Genomic DNA, 22725 nt, shown 5'->3' with positions numbered 1-22725 from the left:
TAAATTCCTGGACAGTAGCCTCCTCCCATGCCTAAACCAGGAAGAAGTCAAAACCCTGAATAGACCAATAACAAGGTCTGAAGTCGAGGCAGCAATTAAGAGCTTACCACCCAAAAAAAGCCCAGGTCCAGATGGGTTCACAGTCGAATTCTACCAGACATACAAAGAGGAACTGGTACTATTCCTACTGAAACTATTCCAAATAATCCAAAAAGAGGGAATCCTTCCCAAATCATTTTATGAGACCAACATCATCCTAATACCAAAACCCAGCAGGGACTCAACAAAAAAAGAAAACTACAGGCCAATATCCATGATGAACATAGATGCAAAAATCTTCAATAAAATACTGGCAAGCCGAATACAACAGCACATCAAAAAGCGTATCCACCATGATCAAGTAGGATTCATACCGGGGATGCAAGGCTGGTTCAATATATGCAAGTCTATAAATGTAATTCACCACATAAACAGAACCAAAAACAAAAACCACATGATTAGCTCAATTGATGCAGAGAAGGCCTTCGACAAAATTCAACAGCCCTTTATGCTAAAAACTCTCAATAAACTAGGTATCAATGGAACATATCTCAAAATAATAAAAGCTATTTATGACAAACCGACAGCCAATATCATACTGAATGGGCAAAAACTGGAAGCATTCCCTTTGAAATCTGGCACTAGACAAGGATGCCCTCTCTCACCACTCCTATTCAATATAGTACTGGAAGTTCTAGCCAGAGCAATCAGGCAAGAAAAAGAAATAAAGGGTATTCAATTAGGAAAGGAGGAAGTCAAATTGTCTCTATTTGCAGACGACATGATTGTATAATTAGAAGACCCTATCACCTCAGCCCAAAATCTCCTGAAACTGATAAGCAACTTCAGCAAAGTCTCAGGATACAAAATCAATGTGCAAAAATCACAAGCATTCCTATACACCAATAACAGACTTAAAGAGAGCCAAATCAAGAACGAACTGCCATTCACAATTGCTACAAAGAGAATAAAATACCTAGGAATACAACTAACAAGGAACGTAAAGGACCTCTTCAAGGAGAACTACAAATCACTGCTCAACAAAATAAGAGAGGACACAAACAGATGGAGAAACATTCCATGTTCATGGTTAGGAAGAATCAATATCGTGAAAATGGCCATACTGCCCAAGGTAATTTACAGATTCAACGCTATCCCCATCAAGCTACCAATGACCTTCCTCACAGAACTGGAAAAAACCACCTTAAACTTCATATGGAACCAAAAGAGAGCCCGCATAGCCAAATCAATTCTAAGCAAAAAGAACAAAGTGGGAGGCATCACACTACCAGACATCAAACTCTACTACAAGGCTACAGTAATCAAAACAGCATGGTACTGGTACCAAAACAGAGATACGGACCAATGGAACAGAACAGAGGCGTCGGAGGCGACACAACATATCTACAACCACCCGATCTTTGACAAACCTGAAAAAAACAAGCAATGGGGAAAGGATTCCCTGTTCAATAAGTGGTGTTGGGAAAACTGGCTAGCCATATGCAGAAAGCAGAAACTCGACCCCTTCCTGACACCTTACACTAAAATTGACTCCAGATGGATTAAAGACTTAAACATAAGACGTAACACCATAAAAACACTAGAAGGAAACCTAGGCAAAACCATTCAGGACATAGGCGTAGGCAAGGACTTTATGACCAAAACACCAAAAGCATTGGCAACAAAAGCCAAAATAGACAAATGGGACCTAATCAAACTCCACAGCTTCTGCACAGCAAAAGAAACAGTCAGTAGAGTGAATCAGCAACCAACAGAATGGGAAAAAATTTTTGCAGCCTACCCGTCTGACAAAGGGCTGATATCCAGAATTTACAATGAGCTAAAAAAGATTTACAAGAAAAAAACAAACAAGCCCATTCAAAAATGGGTGAAGGATATGAACAGATACTTTACAAAAGAAGACATACATGAGGCCAACAAACATATGAAAAAATGCTCATCATCACTGGTCATTAGAGAAATGCAAATCAAAACTACATTGAGATACCATCTCACGCCAGTTAGAATGGCGATCATTAAAAAATCTGGAGACAACAGATGCTGGAGAGGATGTGGAGAAATAGGAACACTTTTACACTGTTGGTGGGAGTGTAAATTAGTTCAACCACTGTGGAAAACAGTGTGGCAATTCCTCAAGGACCTAGAAATAGAAATTCCATTTGACCCAGCAATCCCATTACTGGGTATATATCCAAAGGATTATAAATTGTTCTACTATAAGGACACATGCACACGAATGTTCATTGCAGCACAATTTACAATAGCAAAGACCTGGAACCAACCCAAATGCCCATTGATGATAGATTGGACAGGAAAAATGTGGCACATATACACCATGGAATATTATGCAGCCATTAAAAACGAGGAGTTCACGTCCTTTGTAGGGACATGGATGAACCTGGAAACCATCATTCTCAGCAAACTGACACAAGAACACAAAATCAAACACCACATGTTCTCACTCATAGGCGGGTGTTGAACAAGGAGAACACATGGACACAGGGAGGGGAGCACTATACACGGGTGTCTGTTGGGGGGGGACGGCAGGGGGGTGGGGAGTTGGGGAGGGATAGCATGGGGAGAAATGCCAGATATAGGTGAAGGGGATGGAGGCAGCAAATCACACTGCCACGTATGCACCTATGCAACAACCTTGCATGATTTTCACATGTACCCCAAAACCTAAAATGCAATAAATAAATAAATAAATAAATAAATAAATAAAATTTTTAAAAAAAAGATACATAAAGAAGTTTTGTACCACAGACAAATTGAAAAATGTTATAATCCATCCTTTTGATCTGTAGTCTCAAAAACAAGAAGGATAGCAATCATTCATTCAATCAATAAACTACAAAGTGTCTTTTATTATGGGAATATAAACGCAAAAGCACTGACCTGAAGGACATCAGATTCTGGTGAGGTTAACATTAGTAATGCTATGCTAGGATTCACTGGAGGAATGCACACAGTGCAATGGCAACAAGGAGGGTGTATAACTTATCTTAGGGATATATAAGAAGACTTACTGCCATAGACTGTCCCCTCCAAAATTCATATGTTAAATTCTAACATTCAATATTATTAGAGGATGAGGCATTTGGAAGGTGATTAGGTCATGATGACAGAATTCTCATGAATAGGTTCCTTGCCTTTCTACAAGGGACTCCAGAAAACCTCACGCCTTCCACCATGTGAGAACACAGTAAGAAGACAACTGTCTGTGAATCAGTAAGCGGGTCCTCACTGGATGCCAAATCTGCCAGCACCTTGATCTTAGCGTTCCCAGCCACCTGAACTGTAAGAAACAAATTTACGTTGTTTATAAGCCATGCAGTTTATCGTATTTTGGTATAGCTGCCCAGACAGACTAGTACGCTTACCCTAGAAGGTAACATTCAGACTGAATCCTAAAGGCCCCTAATGCTGAAGCAAACAAACTCAGTGGAAGCTGTGTTCAGACTCTACTCAGAGGATCAATTTAATTCTAATCTTGAGCCCATCATCATCTAATAATTGTCTATCAATTATCTCTTTCATATCCTTAACATCTCATTTTATACTAGCTTTTTCTACTTGCCATAGAAATATGCTTACCTCTGCCATCTTTAAATTGCCTTTGGCTCCCATGACCCCTTTTAACTACTACCCTACTTCTCTTCTTTCCTTTATAGTCAAGTTTTTATAAAACATGCTACATTTGCTCTCTTCTTCCTCAGCTTCCATTCATATTTACCATCTCACCAATAATTACTCTTACCCAGGTAGCCAATGAACTCTTCATTGTCAGATTGTATTAGTATCTTTCCATATCTTACTTGACCTCTCCATCTCCTTCCTTGGTTTCTCAATCTTTCAATAACTCTCCATTGACTTTATTATAAAAATCTGTGCTAACAGCATGGCAAATGGACATTAACTAATTTGGGAAACCCGTTTTCATTTCAGAAACAAATCCCCAGAGAAAAATAGATTAGTATACATCACAGAGGAGGTAAAAAAAAAAAAAAGTTCACCATATTTAGACAATCAATTGACAAATTAAGAAGCATGTGGCAGACTTACTGGCCTCACTAAGGACTTCATTCTCAAGCAAAGCCTTAGGGGGTCAGGTGCAGACCAAAGTTCCTGATCTCTGCAGGCAGAAAGTTCTCAAGGAACAAAGGAATAGTAGACTAGGTCAGACTACGTCATTTGAACTGATCCTCTCACTAAGGAAAACTAAAAGATCTGTACCAAAAAAACCCACAAAGTATTGAGGTCTTTGGAGGCCAAAATTAGAAGATAAGACCAAGAAAGGTAAGCCCAGCCACTCAAAACTACATTTTTACCAAAGGCATTTGCTGAGATGGAAAAGAAACTTTGAAGTTCATCTGTATTTTAGAGTCTGCATGCAACTAAAGAGACAAAGTCGAGGCCTGTACACTGCTAAGGGATGGGACTCTGCTAAATCAATCCCCACTTTCAACAAGAGTCATGAAAAGCATACCCTCAGAATATAGGTGAGCTAAAAACAAATCAGTCATAGCAGGGACCTGTAATATAGGCTCCCATCACCTGGATATCCAGGAAGCTCAAATTTTGAACTAAAATTAGAGAGGTCTCAAAATCCATTATTTCCCCCAAACACCTAGAGAAACAAATGAAGCCTCTTGAGAGAAGAGACCATCATCTAGAAGCCAAAATATTTATTTAAATATCTTTTAAATACATGTCCCACACAGACTTAAAGACAACCAAACACATAATGAAAAAAAAAAAAATCCTAAGCAAGAAACAGTATAAACAATAGGTGAGAGAAACAACCAAATAATATGTGATGTATTCAAATTATCAGACATAGACTAGTAAAAAAATGCAAAACAATATGAAAAACCCTGTGTTTACTATGTTTAAAGAAATTAAAGTCAAGATTAAGATTTGAGGCAGGAAATCGGAAACTATGAAAAATAACCTGCTGCTTCCACTGGTACACACATGCACACACTGCCATGCATGCCCTCTACCCCCCATGCGAAGTCCCTGCTGATGTGCATACACTCTGTCACAGCACTGCCACTGCTGACACGCACACATACACAAAGACAGACCTTGCTGCCAGGACCCCGACAAGCACTTTGGCCTGCATCCCCCACTGGAGTGTTGTTGCCAGTGGACCTGGAACATCTCAGTCCCTCCAGAACAGCAGGTGCTTAAACTCAAGAGGCCAGAGAACAAAACCCTGGGCCTGATACCAGGTCTCAGGGTTAAATAGAACACGTAAGCCAGGAGTTCCAAGTTAAGTCTTGACCCTCTGAAATCTTCCAGAAATGAAGCCAGTCAACTAAACCCGGTTTATACCACAATCAAACCCTCAAGGGCATCAAAGATTATAAAAGCAAAACACCCCATTCGAAAAACAGCAACTTCAAAGATTAAAGGGACATCAGCCCACACTGGTGAGAAAGAACCAGCATAAGAACCATAAGAACTTTGACAACTCAGAAAACCAGACTGCACTAGTTCCTCAGCAGTGGTACTGAATCAAGCTGAAATGGCTGAAATGGCAGGCATAGAATTCAGAATCTGGAAAGCAATAAATATATTCAAGATTCAGGAAAAAGTCAAAACTCAATTTAAGGAATCTAACAAAACAATACCAGAGCTGAATGCTGTAATAGCCATTTTAAGAAAGCTAGAGCTAAAAAGAGCTCACTACAAGATTTTTATAACATAATCTGAAGTATCAACAGCAGAATCAACCAAGCTGAGGAAAAAATCTCAGAACCTCAAGACATGTTCTTCAACTCAGACAAAAATAAAGAAGAAATAATTAAATAGAATTAACAAAACCTCCAAGAAATATGAGATTATGAGATTATGTAAAAAGATCAAACCTATGCATCAATGGCATCCCTGAAAAAGAGGGAGAGAGTATAAACAACTTGGAAAAGATATTTGAAGATATTGTTCATGGAAATTTCACCAACCTCACTAGAGAGGTCGATATGCAAATTCAGGAAGAACAGAGAACCCCTATGAGATAATATACAATACTGCAATCTCCAAGACACATATCATCAGATTTTCCAAAGTCGGTGTGAAATAAAAAATATTAAAGGCATCTAGAGATAAGGGGCAGGTCACCTACAAAGGGAATCCCATCAGGGCAACAGTGGACCTTTTAGCAGAAACCCTACAAGCCAGAAGAGTTTGGGGACTTATATTCAGCATTCTTTTTTTTGAATCTTCAACTTTTATTTTGAATTCAGGGGAACATGTGCCAGATGTGCACGTTTGTTACATAGGTAAACATGTGCCATGGTGGTTTGCTGCACAGATCATCCCGTTACCTAGGTGTTAAGCCCAGGCGAAACCATAGCATCCATTAGCTATTGTTCCTGATGCTCTCCCTCCCCCCACTCCTTAACAGGCCCCTATGTGTGTTGTTCCCCCTCCCCCCATGTGTTCATGTGTTTTCATCATTCAGCTCACACTTACAAGTAAGAATATATGGTATTTGGTTTTCTGTTCCTGCATTAGTTTGCTGAGGTTAACAGCTCTCAGCTCCATCCATGTCCCTGCAAAGGACATGATCTCATTCCCTTTTATGGCTGCATAGCATTCCATGTGTATATGTACGTTTTCTTTATCCAGTCTATCATTGATGGGCATTTGGGTTGTACTCTTAAACAAAAGAAATTCTAACCAATAATTTTATATCCAGCCAAAGTAAGCTTCATAAGCAAATGAGATATAAGATCCTTTTTTTTCTTTTCCTTTTTCTTTTTCTTTTTCTTTCTTTCTTTATTTATTTTTTTTGACACAGAGTCTCACTCTGTTAGCAAGGCTAGAGTGTAGTGGTGCAATCTCAGCTCACTGCAACCTCTGTCTCCTGGGTTCAAGTGATTCTCCTGCCTCAGGCTTCCAAGTAGCTGGGATTACAGGTACATGCCACCATGCCCAGCTAATTTTTGTATTTTCAGTAAAGATGGGATTTTGCCATGTTGGACAGGTTGGTCTCAAACTCCTGGCCTCAAGCAGTCCACCCACCTCAGCCTCCAAAAGTTCTGGAATTACAGATATGAGCCACCTAGCCCATTCTAAGATCCTTCTCAAACAAGGAAATGCTAATATAATTTGTCCCCACCAGATCTGTCTCACAAGAGATCTATAAGGGAGTGCTAACTATGGAAATGAAAGAGTATTACCAGCCACCAAAAAACACATTTACATACATAGACTATTGACACTATAAAGCAACTACACAATCAAGTCTGCATAATAACCAATTAACAACAAAAAATCAAACCCACACAGATCAATATTAACCTTGAACATAAATGGGCTCAATGCCCCACTTAAAAAGGCACAGACAGAGTGAGTGGCAAACTGAATAAAGAAGCAAGACCCAACTGTATGCTGTCTTTAAGAGACCCAACTCACGTGCAGTGACACCCATAGGCTCAAAATAAAGAGATGAAGAAAAATCCACCAAGCAAACAGAAAACCAGAAGAACAGAAATTGATATTCTAATTTCAGACAAAACAGACTTTAAAATAACAACAATCGGAAAAGACCAAGAAGGGCATTACACAATAGTAAAGGGTGCAATTCAAAAAGAAGGTATAATTATCCTAAATACATATGTGCCCAACTTAGATTACCCAGATTAATGAAACAAGTTAATAGAAACCTATGAAGAGACATAGATTATGTAATAATAGTGGGAGACTTCAATTTCCCACTGACACTTCTACACAGATCATTGAGGGGGAAAACTAACAAGGATATTGGTGACCTGATCTTGACACTTGACCATATGGACCTAACAGACATCTACAGAACTTTCCTCACAAAACAAGAGAATACATTTTCTCCACATCTGCACATGGCACATACTCTAAAACTGACCACACAACCAGCCATAAAACAATTCTTGGAAAAGTCCAGAAAACCAAAATCATTCCAACTACATCTTAGATCACAGCACAATAAAAATACAAATCACATCAGGGCTGGCAAGATGAACAAATAGGAATACCTCTGGTCTACAGCTCCCAGCAAGAACAATGCAGAAGGTGTGTGATTTCTGCATTTCCAACTGAGGTACCCGATTCACCTCATTGGGACTGGTCAGGCAGTGGGTGCAGACCATGGAGGGTGAACAGAAGTAGGGTGGAATGTTGCCTCACTTGGGAAGTGCAAGGGGTCTAGAAACTCCCTCCCCTAGCCAAGGGAAGCCATGAGAGACTGTTGTGAGAGACAGTGCTATCCAGCCCAGACACTATGCTTTTCCCATGGTCTTTGCAACCCACAGACCAGGAGATTCCCTTGGGTGCCTACACCACCAGGACCCTAGGTTTCAAGCACAAAACTGGGTGGCTGTTTGGGTAGACACTGAGCTAGGTGCAGGATTTTGTTGTTGTTGTTTGTTTGTTTTAATCCAAGTGGTACCTGGAATGCCAGCATAAAAGAACCATTTACTCCCCTGGGAAGGGGGCTGAAGCCAGGAAGCTGAGTGGTCTTGCTCAGTGGATCCTACTCCCATGGAACCCAGCAAGCTAAGATCCACTGGCTTGAAATTCAGCAGTCTGAAGTTGACCTAGGATGCTGGAGCTTTGTTGGAGGAGAAGCATTTGCCATTACTGAGGCTTGAGTAGGCAGTTTTCCCCTCACAGTGTAAACAAAGCTGCCAGGAAGTTTGAACTGGATGGGGAGCCCACTGCAGTGTGGCAAAGTCACTATAGCCAGACTGCCTCTCTAGATAGCTCCTCTCTGGGCAGGGCATCTCTGAAAAAAAGCCAGCAGCTCCAGTCAGGGCCTTATAAATAAAACTCCCATCTCCTTGGGACAGAGCACCTGGGGGAAGGGGTGGCCATGGGTGCAGCTTCAGCACACTTAAACATTCCTGCCTGCCAGCTCTGAAGAGAGCAGCACATCTCCCAGCACAGCACTCTAGCTCTGCTAAGGACAGACTGCCTCCTCAAGTGGGTCCCTGACCCCTGTGCCTCCTGACTGGGAGACATCTTCCAGCAGGCATCTACAGACACCTCATACAAGAGAGCTCCAGCTGGCATCTGGTGGGTGCCCCTCTGGGACAAAGCTTCCAGAGGAAGAAGTAGGTAGCAATTGTTGTTGTTCTGCAACCTCTGCTGGTGATACCCAGGCAGAAAGGCTCTGGAGTGGACCTCCAACAAACTCCAGCAGACCTGCAGAAGAGGGTCCTGACTGTTAGAAGGAAAACTAACAAACAGAAAGCAATAGCATCAAAAACAACAAAAAGGATGTCTATGCAAAAACCCCATTTGAAAATCACCAACATCGAAGACCAAAGATAGATAAATCCATGAAGATGAAAAACCAGCACAAAAAAGCTGAAAATTCCAAAAAACAGAATACCTCTTCTCCTCCAAAGAATCACAATTCCTCACCAGCAAGGAAACAAAACCGGACAGAGAATGAGTTTGACAAATTGACAGCAGTAAGCTTCAGAAGGTGGGTAATAACAAACTCCTCCAAGCTAAAGGAGCATGTTCTAACCCAATGCAAGGAAGCTAAGAACCTTGATAAAAGGTTACAGGAACTGCTAACTAGCATAACCAGTTTAGAGAAGAACAAAAATGACCTGATGGAGCTAAGAAACACAGCACAAGAACTTTGTGAAGCATACACAAGTACCAATAACCAAATCAATCTAGCAGAAGAAAGGATATCAAAGATCGAAGATCAACTTAATAAAGTATAAAGACAATATTAGAGAAAAAGAATGAAAAGAAACAAACAAATTCTCCAAGAAATATGGAACTACATTTGATTGGTGTACCTGAAAGTGATGGGGAGAATGGAACCAATTTGGAAAACACACTTCAGGATGTTATCCAAGAGAACTTCCCTAAGCCAGCAAGACAGGCCAACATTCAAATTCAGGAAAAACAGAGAACACCACAAGGAAACTCCTGGAGAAGAGCCACCCCAAGACACATAAAAGTCAGATTCACCAAGGTTGAAATGAAGGAAAAAATGTTAAGGGCAGCCAGAGAGAAAGGTCAGGTTACTCACAAAGGGAAGCCTATCAGACTAATAGCAGATATCTCAGCAGAAACCCTACAGTCTAGAAGAGAGTGACAGCCAGTATTTAACATTCTTAAAGAAAACAATTTTCAACCCAGAATTTCATATCCAGCCAAATGAAGCTTCATAAGTGAAGGAGAAATAAAATCCTTTACAGACAAGCAAATGCTGAGGGATTTTGTCACCACAAGGCCTGCCTTACTACAGGTCCCAAGAAAAGCATTAAAAGTGAAAAGGAAAAACCAGTACCAGTCACTGCAAAAACATACCAAAATGTAAAGACCATTGACACTATGAAGAAACTGCATAAACTAATGGGCAAAATAACTAGCTAGCATCATACTGACAGGATCAAATTCACATATAACACTACTAACCTTAAATATAAATAGGCTAAATGCCACAATTAAAGACATAGACAGACAAATTGGATAAAGAATCAAGACTCATTGGTGTGCTGTATTCAGGAGACCTATCTCATGTGCAAAGACGCACAAAGGCTCAAAATAAAAGGATGGAGGAATATTTGCCAAGCAAATGAAAAGCAAAAAAAGCAGGGGTTGCAATCCTAGTCGCTGATAAAACAGACTTTAAACCAACAAATATCAAAAAAAGACAAAAAAGGGAATTATATAATAGTAAAGGGATCAAATGCAACAAGAAGAGCCAACTATCCTAAATGTACATTCGCCCAACACAGGAGCACCCAGATTCATAAAGCAGCTCCTTAGAGACCTATAGATAGACTTAGATTTCCACATAATAATAGTGGGAGATTTTTAACACCCAACTGTCACTATTAGACAGATAAATGAGCCAGAAAATTAGCAAGGATATTTAGGACTTGAACTCAGCTCTGGAACAAGCAGACCTAATAGACATCTACAGAACTCTTCACTCTAAATCATCAGAATATACGTTCTTTTCAGCACCACATAGCACTTATTCTAAAATTCACCACATAATTGGAAGTAAAACACTCCTCAGCAAATGCAGAAGAATGGAAATCATAACAAGCAGGCTCTCAGACCACAGTGCAAACAAATTAGAACTCAAGATTAAGAAACTCACTCAAAACCACACAACTACATGGAAACTGAATAACCAGCTCTGAATGACTGCTGGGTAAATGGTGAAATTAAGGAAGAAATAAATAAGTTCTTTGAAATCAATGAGAAAAAGACACAATGTACCAGAATCTCTGGGACACAGCTAAGCCAGTGTTTACAGAAAAATTTATAGCACTAAATGCCCACAAAAGGAAGGAAGAAAGATCTAAAATCAACACCCTAACATCACAATTAAAAGAACTAGAGGAGTAAGAGCAAACAAATTCAAAAGCTAGCAGAAGACAAGAAATAACTAAGATCAGAGCAGAACTGGAGGAGATGCAGACACAAAAAAAACCCTTCAAAAAAATCAATGAATCCAGGAGCTGTTTTTTTGAAAAGATTCACAAAATAGACTGCTAGCCAGACTAATTAAGAAGAAAAGAGAGAAGAATCAAATAGACACAATAAAAAATGATAAAGGGGATGTCACCACTGATCCTACAGAAATACAAACTACCATCACAGAATACTATAAATGCCTCTACATAAATAAAGAAAATCTAGAAAAAAAAATGGATAAATTCCTGGACACATAGTCCCCACCAAGACTAAACCATGAAGAAGTCAAATCCCTGAATAGACCAATAACAAGTTCTGAAATCGAGGCAGTAATTAATAGCCTACCAACTAAAAAAGCCCAGGACTAGACAGATTCACAGCTGAATTCTACCAGAAGTACAAAGAGGAGCTGGTACCATTTCTTCTAAAACTATTCCAAATAACAGAAAAAGAGGAAATCCTCCCTAACTCATTTTTTGAGGCCAGCATCATCCTGATACCAAAATTTAGCAGAGATGCAACAAAAAAAGAAAATTTCCAGCCAATATCCCTGATGAACATCAACGCAAAAATCTTTAATAGAATACTGGCAAACCAAATTCAGCAGCCCATCAGAAAGCTTATCCACTATGATCAAGTTGACTTCATCCCTAGGATGCAAGACTGGTTCAATATGCACAATTCAATAAATGTAATCCATCATATAAACAGAACCAATGACAAAAACCACATGATTACCTCAATAGATACAGAAAAGGCCTTGGATGAAATTTAACATCCCTTCATGCTAAAAAAAAAAAAAAAAAAAAAAAACTCAATAAACTAGGTATTGATGGAAAGTATCTCAAAATATTAAAAGCTATTTATGAAGAACCCACAGCCAGTATCATACTGAATGGGCAAAAGCTGGAAGTATTCCCTTTGAAAACTAGCACAGGACAATGATGCCTTTTCTCTCTCGACTCCTATTCAATATAGTATTGGAAGTCAGGCCAGGGCAATCAGGCAAGAGATTCCTCTCTTTCATTCTTTTTTCTTTCTTTCTTTCTTTCTCCTTTTTTCTTTTTTTTTAGACCGAGTTTCGCTCTCGTTACCCAGGCTGGAGTGCAATGGCGCGATCTCGGCTCACCGCAACCTCCACCTCCTGGGTTCAGGCAATTCTCCTGCCTCAGCCTCCCGAGTAGCTGGGATTACAGGCACACACCACCGTGCCCAACTAATTTTTTGTATTTTTAGTAGAGACGGGATTTCACCATGTTGACCAGGATGGTCTTGATCTCTTGACCTCGTGATCCACCCGCCTCGGCCTCCCAAAGTGCTGGGATTACAGGCGTGAGCCACCGCGCCCAGCCCTCTTCTTTTTTCTTAAAAAAAAATTTAGCTATCCTTAATTCATGCTTTATGCTCTTTGCTTATGCTTTAAAAAGCCATTCTTGGGCTGGGTGGGGTGGCTCATGCCTGTAATCCCAGCACTTTAGGAGACTAAGGCAGGCAGATGGCTTGAGCTCAGGAGTTTGAAACCAGCTTGAGCAACATGGCAAAACACCATCTCTACATAAAATACAAAAGAAATTAGACAGGTGTGGTGGTGTGCGCCTGTAGTCCCAGCTAGTCTCAGTCCTAATTAAGGTGGGAGAATCACTTGGGAGGACCACTTGAGCCTGGGAGGTCAAGGCTGCAGTTAGCCCTGATCATGCCACTATACTTGAGCTTGGGTGACAGAGTGAGACCCATCTTAAAAAAAAAAAAAAAGTCATTCTCTACACCAGTCATAAAAATATCTTCCTATATTCTTTCCTAAACTGTTTAGAATTTGCTCTTCACATTTACACCCTTGGTCTACTAATTAATTTTTTGCAAAAAAAAAAAAGAGAGAGAGAAAGAAATAAAGGGTATTCAAATATGAAGAGAGGAAATCAAATTGTCTCTGTTTGCAGATGACATGATTGTATATTTAGAAGACCCCATCATCTCAGCCTCAAATCTCCTTAAGAAGGTAAGCAACTTCAGCAAAGTCTGAGGATATAAAATCAATGTGCAAAAATCACAAGCATGCTATACATCAATAACAGACAAACAGAGAGCCAAATCATAGGTGAACGCCCATTAGCAATTGCTACAAAGAGAATAAAATACCTAGGAATACAACTTACAAGGGATATGGAGGACCTCTTCAAGAACTACAAACCACTGCTCAAGGAAATAAGAGAGGACACAAACAAATGAAAAAATATTCCATGCTCACAGATAAAAAGAATCAATGTCGCAAAAATGTCCATTCTGCCCAAAGTAATTAATAGATTGAATGCTATTCCCATCAAGCTACCATTGACTTTCTTCACAAAATTAGAAAAAACTACTTTAAACTTCATATGGAACCAAAAAAGAGCTCATATAGCCAAGATAACCCTAAGCAAAAGGAATAAAGCTGAAAGCATCACACTACCTGACTTCAAACTATACTACAAGGCTATGGTAATCAAACAGCATGGTACTGGTACCAAAACAGACACATAGACCAATGGAATAGAGCAGAGGCCTCAGAAATGATGCCACACATCTACAACTATCTGATCTTTGACAAACCTGACAAAAACAAGCAGTGGGGAAAGGATTCCCTATTTAATAAATGGTGTTGGGAAAACTGGCTAGGCATATGCAGAAAGCTGAAACTCGACCCCTTTTGTACACTTTATACGAAAATTAACTCAAGATGGATTAAAGACTTAAATGTAAGACCTAAAACCATAAAAACCCAGGAGAAAACTTAGGCAGTACCATTCAGGACATAGGCATGGGCAAAGACTTCACAACTAAAACACCAAAAGCAATGGCAACAGAGGCCAAAATTCACAAATGGGATCTAATTAAAGAGTTTTTCCACAGCAAAAGAAACTATCATCAGAGTTAACAGACAACCTACAGAATGGGAGAAATTTTTTGCAGTCTGTCCATAGGAAAAAGGCTAATATCCAAAATCTACAAGGAGCTTAAACAAATTTACAAGAAAAAGACAAACAACCCTATCAAAAAGTGCATGAAGGATATGAACAGACACTTCTCAAAAGGAGACATTTATGCAGCCTATAAACATATGAAAAAAGCTCATCATCACTGGTCATTAGAGAAATGCAAATTAAAACCACAATGAGATACTATCACATACCAGTTAGAATGGCAATCATTAAAAAGTCAGGAAACAACAGATACTGGAGAGGATTTGGATAAATCAGAATGTTTTTACACTGTTGGTGGGAGTGTAAATTAGTTCAACCATTGTGGAAGACAGTGTGGCTATTCCTCAAGGATCAAGAACCAGAAATACCATTTGACCCAGCAATCCCATTACTAGGTATATACCCAAATGATTATAAATCATTCTATTAATAAGACACATGCACATGTATGTTTATTGCAGCATCATTCACAATAGCAAAGACTTGGAACAGATCCAAATGCCCATCAGTGATAGACTGGATAAAGAAAATCTGGCATATATATATATATATATATATATATATATATATATATATATACCATGGAATACTATGCAGTCATAAAAAAGGATGAGTTGATGTCCTTTACAGGGACATGGATGAAGCTGGAAACCATTCTTCTCAGCAAATTAACACAGGAACAGAAAACCAAACACCACATGTTCTCAGTCGTAAGTGGGAGTTGAACAATGAGAATATATGGGCACAGGGAGGGAAACACCACACACTGGAGCCTGTTGGGGCATAAGGAACAAGGGAAGGGATAGCAGTAGGAATAATACCTAATGTAGATGATGGGTTGTTCAGTGCAGCAAACCACCATGGCACATGTAAACCTGTGTAACAAACCTGCACGTTCTGCACATGCATCCCAGAATTTAAAGTAAAATAAAAAATTAAAATATAAAAAAAGAAATCTATACTAAGAATATCACTCAAAACCATACAATTACATGGGAAGTAAACAAAGTGCTATTGAATGACTTTTGGGTAAGCAATGAAATTAAGGAAGAAATCAATAAATTCTTTAAAACTATTGAAAACAGATACAGTACACCAGAATCTCTGGAACATAGCTAAAGCCATGTTAAGATGAAAGTTTATAGTGCTAAATGTCCACATCAAAAAATTAAAAAGATTCCAAATTACAATCTAACATCACACATAGAGGAACTAAAAAACAAGAGCAAACCAAAAGCTAGCAGAATAAAAGAAATCGTTAAAATCGGAGGTGACCTTAATGAAACTGAGATGCGAAAAACCAAATAAAAGATTGGTTTTCTGTTTTTTTGGTTTTGTTTTTGTTTTTTTTTTAGATAGACTGCTAGCTAGGCTAATAAAGAAAAAGAGAAGATCCAAATAAACACAATCAGAAATGACAAAGGACATCACCACCAATCCTTGTCAGAAATTAAAAAAGAAAAAAAAAACCCTTGGAGACTGTTATGAACCCCTTTATGGACACAAACTAGAAAACTTACAAGAAATGGATAAATTCCTAGAAAGTTTAGGCCATTATTACATGTTTATTCGAGGTGTCGGAGAAGGAGAGGTTAGAAGGGGGAAAGTGAGTGAGGCAACTCTTTAAAAAGATATAAAGTTTATACTAAATTTAAGGAGGAGTAGAGAGAATGAGTCAAGGGTTGTTAGGACAAAAATTAAGAATAATAGGAGATACAAATGATTGGGAGCAATAGGGGAAAAATATTGGTTAATACAAAACTGCAGATGGCATATCATTCCTTGAAGGCTGTACGTCTATCTTTACCCACATCCCCTTGAAAAATATCAATCACACAAAAGCACTTTTTTAAAGGTGCATTTTTCAGCTAAAATGGAAGAGCAGTTTCAATCAAAGAGCTCAAATAGAGTTGGAAAAGATATCACCTCAATCCTTCCATCTTTAAAAATACCCCTAAGCCAGCCACCTCAGAAAGATAAAAATATATCCTGTATGTAAAGACCTCTAAGAAAGATTTTACATGCCATCTTGAAAATTAATTTCAGGACTTTAACACTACTTCTTTTATCAATTAAATTAACCATCATTCAGAAACTTAACTGGAGCTTCTTTAAAAAAAAATGCAATTTAACCTATGTTTAAATCCAATTTTTTCCTTCCAAAAGACAGATATTATATGAGTACCATAAGGCTGGTGGTAAAATACCCTGTCAAACTCTCAAGCAAATCTCCCCACAAGAAGACTTAGAAAAGTAGGAAGTTGCATGAAAATGAAAAAACCAGAAAGAGCGTCATTCTTCATCATTATTGCTTGACAGATCTGGTGTAGGTGCAGAATTTATAATGCTAAAGTGAATTGCTTGACTTTGCAGAAATCAATGGAAGTAAAATTCAATTTAAACTTTTTATTAAAATAACATAAATTGTCAGATGTGACTTTCCTGCCATAGTAAATCATCAAGACTGGTAAGGATTACTAAAGGTAGAACGAGAAAATCATCATTCAAGTATATGAATTATGCCCTTGCGAAAAGAGTATTGGCCCTTTTGAGACCGTCAAGACAAGAAAATTTAAGCCAAATCCATATATTGCAGGCACACTGAACTGCAACACAGCATTCTAGTCATGTCGGCAGTCCCCAGAGACAGTGATTGGTATGGTCAAGTCGATTATACAGTAATATGTGTCAATTATCCAAATTACTGAAATTTGGAAAGCAGCCAAGTTATACACTATCCTTTTCAAAATAGTGATATAGCTTGGGAACTGGCAAAATTATAAAGGATGTACACTCGTGGCATTCTAGCCTGAAGCACATCTTTAAAAAGCCAAAACAAACAAAGTAAAACAAAAAACAGCTAGAGAGAATCAAGTGCATTTAAAATGCTGACATAAAACCCATAAGAGATCTTTGGGGATCCAGAAGGTGGGGAAGAAATGGCAACCCAAATTCACCAGGAGGTTTGCAAACTGGGGCCTAAGCTTGGACTCCTCTCCCAAAATAGTCATTATAAGCCAAGGTAGCAAATATCCCCAGAGACATAGAGGCTTGGAAGGAAAATGGCATTAGAAGGGCATAAGTGCTATAAAACAAAAGACAACAAACCATAACACATAGCAGAGATGAATTAATGGGACAAACAGATTAGGAATTTAAGGTAAGCATTAAACCGAGTATTGGTTACATGATGCAGAATGAAGAACTTTAAAGGATCAGTGAAGAACCATGACAGGCAGCATGGATAAAGCAGAAAACTACCTTAGGGAGCTGGAAGACAAAGGAAAACAACCATCCCAGAAGAATTCAATAATGGAGTAGCAGATGGAATATATGAAGGATATGAATACATGAAAAGATGCAAGAATAGTGTTACCATCTTTATAATAATATAATGGGAGACCCAAAATAAGAAAACGAAGTAAACAGAAGGAAGTAAATATTTGAAAAATAAATGACTGCCAATTTCTAAGAATGAAAGATGAAACACCTTAGATTGTAAAGGCTCAGAGTGCCAAGGACCTTATGGAAGAAAGAAGGTACCTGTAATCCCAGCACTTTGGGAGGCTGAGGTGGGCGGATCATGAGGTCAAGAGATCGAGACCATCCTGACCAACATGGTGAAATCCCATCTCTACTAAAAATGAAAAAATTAGCTGGGTGTGGTGGTATGTGCCTGTAGTCTCAGCTAGTCAGGAGGCTGAGGCAGGAGAATTGCTTGAACCAGTGAGCTGAGATCGTGCCACTGCACTCCAGCCTGGTGCCTGACAACAGAGCAAGACTCTGTCCCCCCCACAAAAAAAGAGAAAGAGGGTAAAGAAAATCCAAATCTAAACATCAACGGGAAAAACTGATGGACTTCAAAGTTTGAGATTAAATGTGTAAAGCTTTCAGAAAGAAAGAGCAATTCAACTATAAAGAACAAAGTACGTATTTTTACCAGTCTTCTCAACATTTACACTAGAGACAATGGAAGACTATTTTTAAAGTGTTTCAGGAAAATAACATTAAATGTAGAATTTCATGTCCAGTAGTCTATCATTTAAATATGAGAAGACAATAAGAATATTCTTTGTATGCAAAGTCTCAGAAGATTTGCCACACAAAGACCTACTATAAAAACACTCTTAGAAAAAAGACTGTAACAAAAAGATAAAAAAGTAATGCCAGATACATGGAAGGTAAGGTGAACAAATAATTCAGTAAAGTTTATTTTATCTAAGAAAGCAAGAGCAGAAAAAGTGAATGAATATATGTAATAATCCAGAAGTAAAACTGGATGATAATAAATGACATTTCTTTAGGGAAGAGGGGGGCTGGAAGCTGCAGTCAGAGAGAAGTGAGACTCCATTTTACAGATGAGGAAACAGGCACAGAGAGATTAAGGAATCTGAACAAGAGGCAGCACCAAGATTCAAACTCAGGCAGTCTGACTCAGAGTCCATAGTCTTCAGGGAAAACTGCTCCACCTCAGATCATCAGGCATTAGATTCTCATAAGGAGTGCACAACCTAGATTTCTCACATGTGCAGTTCACAGTAGGGTTCATGCTCTTATGAGAATCTAATGCCACTGCTGATCAGACAGAAGGCGAGGCTCAGGTGGCAATGCTCACTTACCCACCACTCACCTCCTGCTGTGCAACCCAGTTTCTAACAGGCTGCGGACCTGTACAGGTCTGTGGCCCAGGGGTTGGGAATCCCTGAGATAGACAACAACTAAGCAAAGTAATAGAACAAGTCAGAGAATCTAGCTTCCAAGCTGACTACCTATATTTATAAATAAAATTTTATTGGAAGACAACTATGCGCATTCATTTGCATATTTTCTATGGCTGCTTTTGCATTACAGCAGCAGAGCTGAGTAGTTACGACAGAGAGTGTATGGTCTGAAAAACCCAAAATACTACCTGTCCTTTAAAGAAAGCTTGCCTGCACTTGCTACAGAAGATTTAAACAATAAAATTGACCAGCTCAACTATTTTACACCTAGAGAGCATTTTACATCTAGAGAGTCTACACATCTTCCAGAAAGTGGATCAGATTGATTCCTGTAAAGCTCTAATTCTACCCTCATTGCACAAATACCACAGCCATTCAAAATATAACTCTAGCCACAATATTAGAGAATAACACAAACGTAAGGACCAAAGAATATGAAAATCCAAATCTTAAGAAACGCTTTTGAGTGTGACAGTTACATACACAATCTTCAAGGCTAATTTAAATGAATGTAGATATCCAAGTAAAATGTCTCCTTGCAACTGTGAATGTTTGTCAACAAGTTTTTAATAAGCACTTGCTGCACATCTCTTAAAGGAGAAAGAGTGAAGTATAGCAGATAAGAGTTTGGGCTTAGAGGCCAAACAGCAAAAGTCTTATTTTCTGTTCTACCCCTTAACAGTGCGTATCTTTGGAGAACGTCAACTAACTACAGTTTGCCCCAATTTCCTGATCTGTAAAATGAAGCAAATAATAATATTCACCTGATCACAGAATTACTAGGAGTAATAAGATAATGTGAATGAAAACAGGGCTTAGCAGACTTCCTATGTGTTTTCACACAGGAAGTTTTCAATAGATACTATTGAATTACCTATTGGGGATATTATAAATATTATAAATAATTTGTAAACTACCATGACTCCAGAAACAATGTGCTATAAGATTATTTTCTTATCTTTTTCCTGTTCTAGCAGCTGAACCAGTCAGTTCAGTTTACTGCTATGCACTATTTTCTCACTAGAGGAGAATATCCATGTATAGAAATAAATGTTGTTGGAGGGGACAGAGGAAAGAGCCTGATATCTGTAATAAGGAAAGAATAGAGTTCAAAATGCAAAGAAATCCAAACTTAGGAGGCTATCTTTTATTTAGTTCTTTGAATGCCTCCCAATAATGACTGTCATAAATGAGAGCTGGGGCAGAAATGTTTTTATGATCAGTACCATCGAAAGCAAGATGTTAGCACAAAGGACCTCTATGGTAGGAAATCAATTTTTTAAATAGAAGTGTAAAGAATATTTTCTCTTTAACCATGATGGTGTAGGTCAAAAAGCTATATCTCATTCTGTGCAGGGATGAAAAGATATAAAAATAGGATTATCAGACTTCAAAAGTGTCAAAAGGCAAAATTACAACAAATTTAGTTTAATGATCTAAATTGGCTTTTATGTTTGATTCTAGAATCGGGCAACACCTCTTTCTGTAAGATAGGATGAGTGTTCCAACAAGCCGAGCAGAGGAGGTTGGCTTTACAGACAGAAAAGAGCTGAAAAAAGCAGAAACAGAACAAAAAGTAGATTGGTCATTTCAAAGTTACTTTCCTTGTGAAAGTTAAAGCAGAAAGGACTTCCTTATCATGCCGACTAAAGCCGGCCTGCTTGGGGATTTGGCTATTATCTCCCTCTCTCTATTTCTGGGAAGGTCAGATAAACAGCTTAGTTTCAGCTTCATGGTATGGAGCTTCAGCATGAGTAACTCCATTTTGGTTTGGCCTGTCAGGCCTAGTGCAGGAGCTCAGTCAAATCAAAGACCTCCTCCTGTAAATTTTGTTTAACAGGAAGTAGTAAAGTTTCACCAAAATTTAGGAGATCCCTTTTTTTAAGTCATACACCATCAGAAATAAAAGCAGAGCAAGAAAAATTGGCAAAGCTCATGACTCGAAGATCTGGTTCAAGAGCAGAACTTGGGTCCAGAATATGTAATTAACGATGCTTGTGGGGAAAGTTTACTTTACATGTCTCTGGATACACTTTTTAATTTGAACATTCAAATGCCAAGAACCATAAGCTCTGTAACAAAGGAAACCTAGAGGGGAAGAATAAAATACATTCCTCGTTGAATGTATTTTACTCTTCTTATTTTATCTGTTTCCCCACCCAAATCTCCTGTTAAAATGTAATTCTCAGTGTCAGAGGTGGGGCCTGGTGGGAGCTGATTGGATCACGGGGGCTGTTTCTCATGAATGGTTTAGAGCATGTGTAAGTGAGTTCTCAGTTCCTGCAAGATCTGGTTGTTTAAAAGTGTGTGCACCCTCCCACCCCTGCCACAACTCCATCACTCTCTTGGTCCTGCTCTGGCCATGTGACATGCCCGCTTCTCCATCACCTTCCACCATGATTATAAGTTTCCTGAGGCCTCCCCAGAAGCTGAGCAGATGCCAGCACCAAGCTTCCTGTACAGCCTGTAGAACCATGAGCAAATTAAACTCCTTTTCTTTATAAATTACCCAGTCTCAGGTATTTCTTCCTAGCAATGCAAGAATGGTCTAACACACTCATCTTAGGTGAAGTTTCTTAAAAGGTTCTGAATCTTTATTGTGATAAATTTCCAATCAGGAATATTATCATTTCTATAAATAGGACTGTTTGACTCAAGGCTGACATTGTGCCTCATGGTCTTCATGGCATATGGGACTCTACATAGACGTCTTCATCATAAACCTTTAACCTATCATTTTACTAAAGGCTTTTTTTCCCTCTTGTCCTTGTAAGTCCTCATAGAACTACTTGTTCTATTAACTCATCAAGCCTACTCAATAATTACTACAACTAGTCATTTCAATTCAACAATGATTTAGAAGTATTCCCAAAGTATACTTTGGAAATTAATGAAAAATTAATACCTTGACTTATGTCATTATTTCTGTGAAATATTACACTGGTTGTATTAAACCTGTATTTAAATAAATTATGCTATCAACTCCAAAAATAAGTAATTAGAACTCCTACATTTTAACACTCCATCTACTAATCCACCTTTTCCAAAGATGTATAGGAAAAGGATGTTCTTTGAATTCTAAACGTTGTTATTGAATTGGGGCTACCACATACAAAACATATAGCTGTGTTCATTTTCAAAATCACAGAAGCAACACCAAGCAACTTGAAATTTGATGCAGATTTCCTTCTGACATTTATTTACTGAACTGTGTGTTGAACAGTTAAAAAAAAAATACACTATAAAATTTCATTTCTGCAGGCAATGCTAGTGCTAATGCAGTCAAATGGAATAAACAGGAAAACGCTTATAAAAAACTGTTTCCAGTGGCAATTACTATTTTTTAAACTTGTTCCTCAGTTTGTATCTTATCAAAGTTCTGTTTATACCTTATCTAGGATGCAAGATTGGATGATTTGCCTCTGTCAGATGTTCAAGCCTGGGTAAAATAGTTTTTATTTTGTACCAGAAAACTTCAGACCAGAAGGCCGTCATAAAAACTCAGGATGAAAACTGAACACAGAGCAGGTTAAACAGAACAT

The sequence above is a fragment of the Aotus nancymaae genome, unplaced genomic scaffold, assembly GCF_030222135.1.
Source record: "Aotus nancymaae isolate 86718 unplaced genomic scaffold, 86718_ANA_hifiasm-v0.15.2.pri h1tg000057l, whole genome shotgun sequence".
In the NCBI taxonomy this organism is placed as follows: domain Eukaryota; kingdom Metazoa; phylum Chordata; class Mammalia; order Primates; family Aotidae; genus Aotus; species Aotus nancymaae.
Note: the sequence above shows the minus strand (reverse complement) of the source record.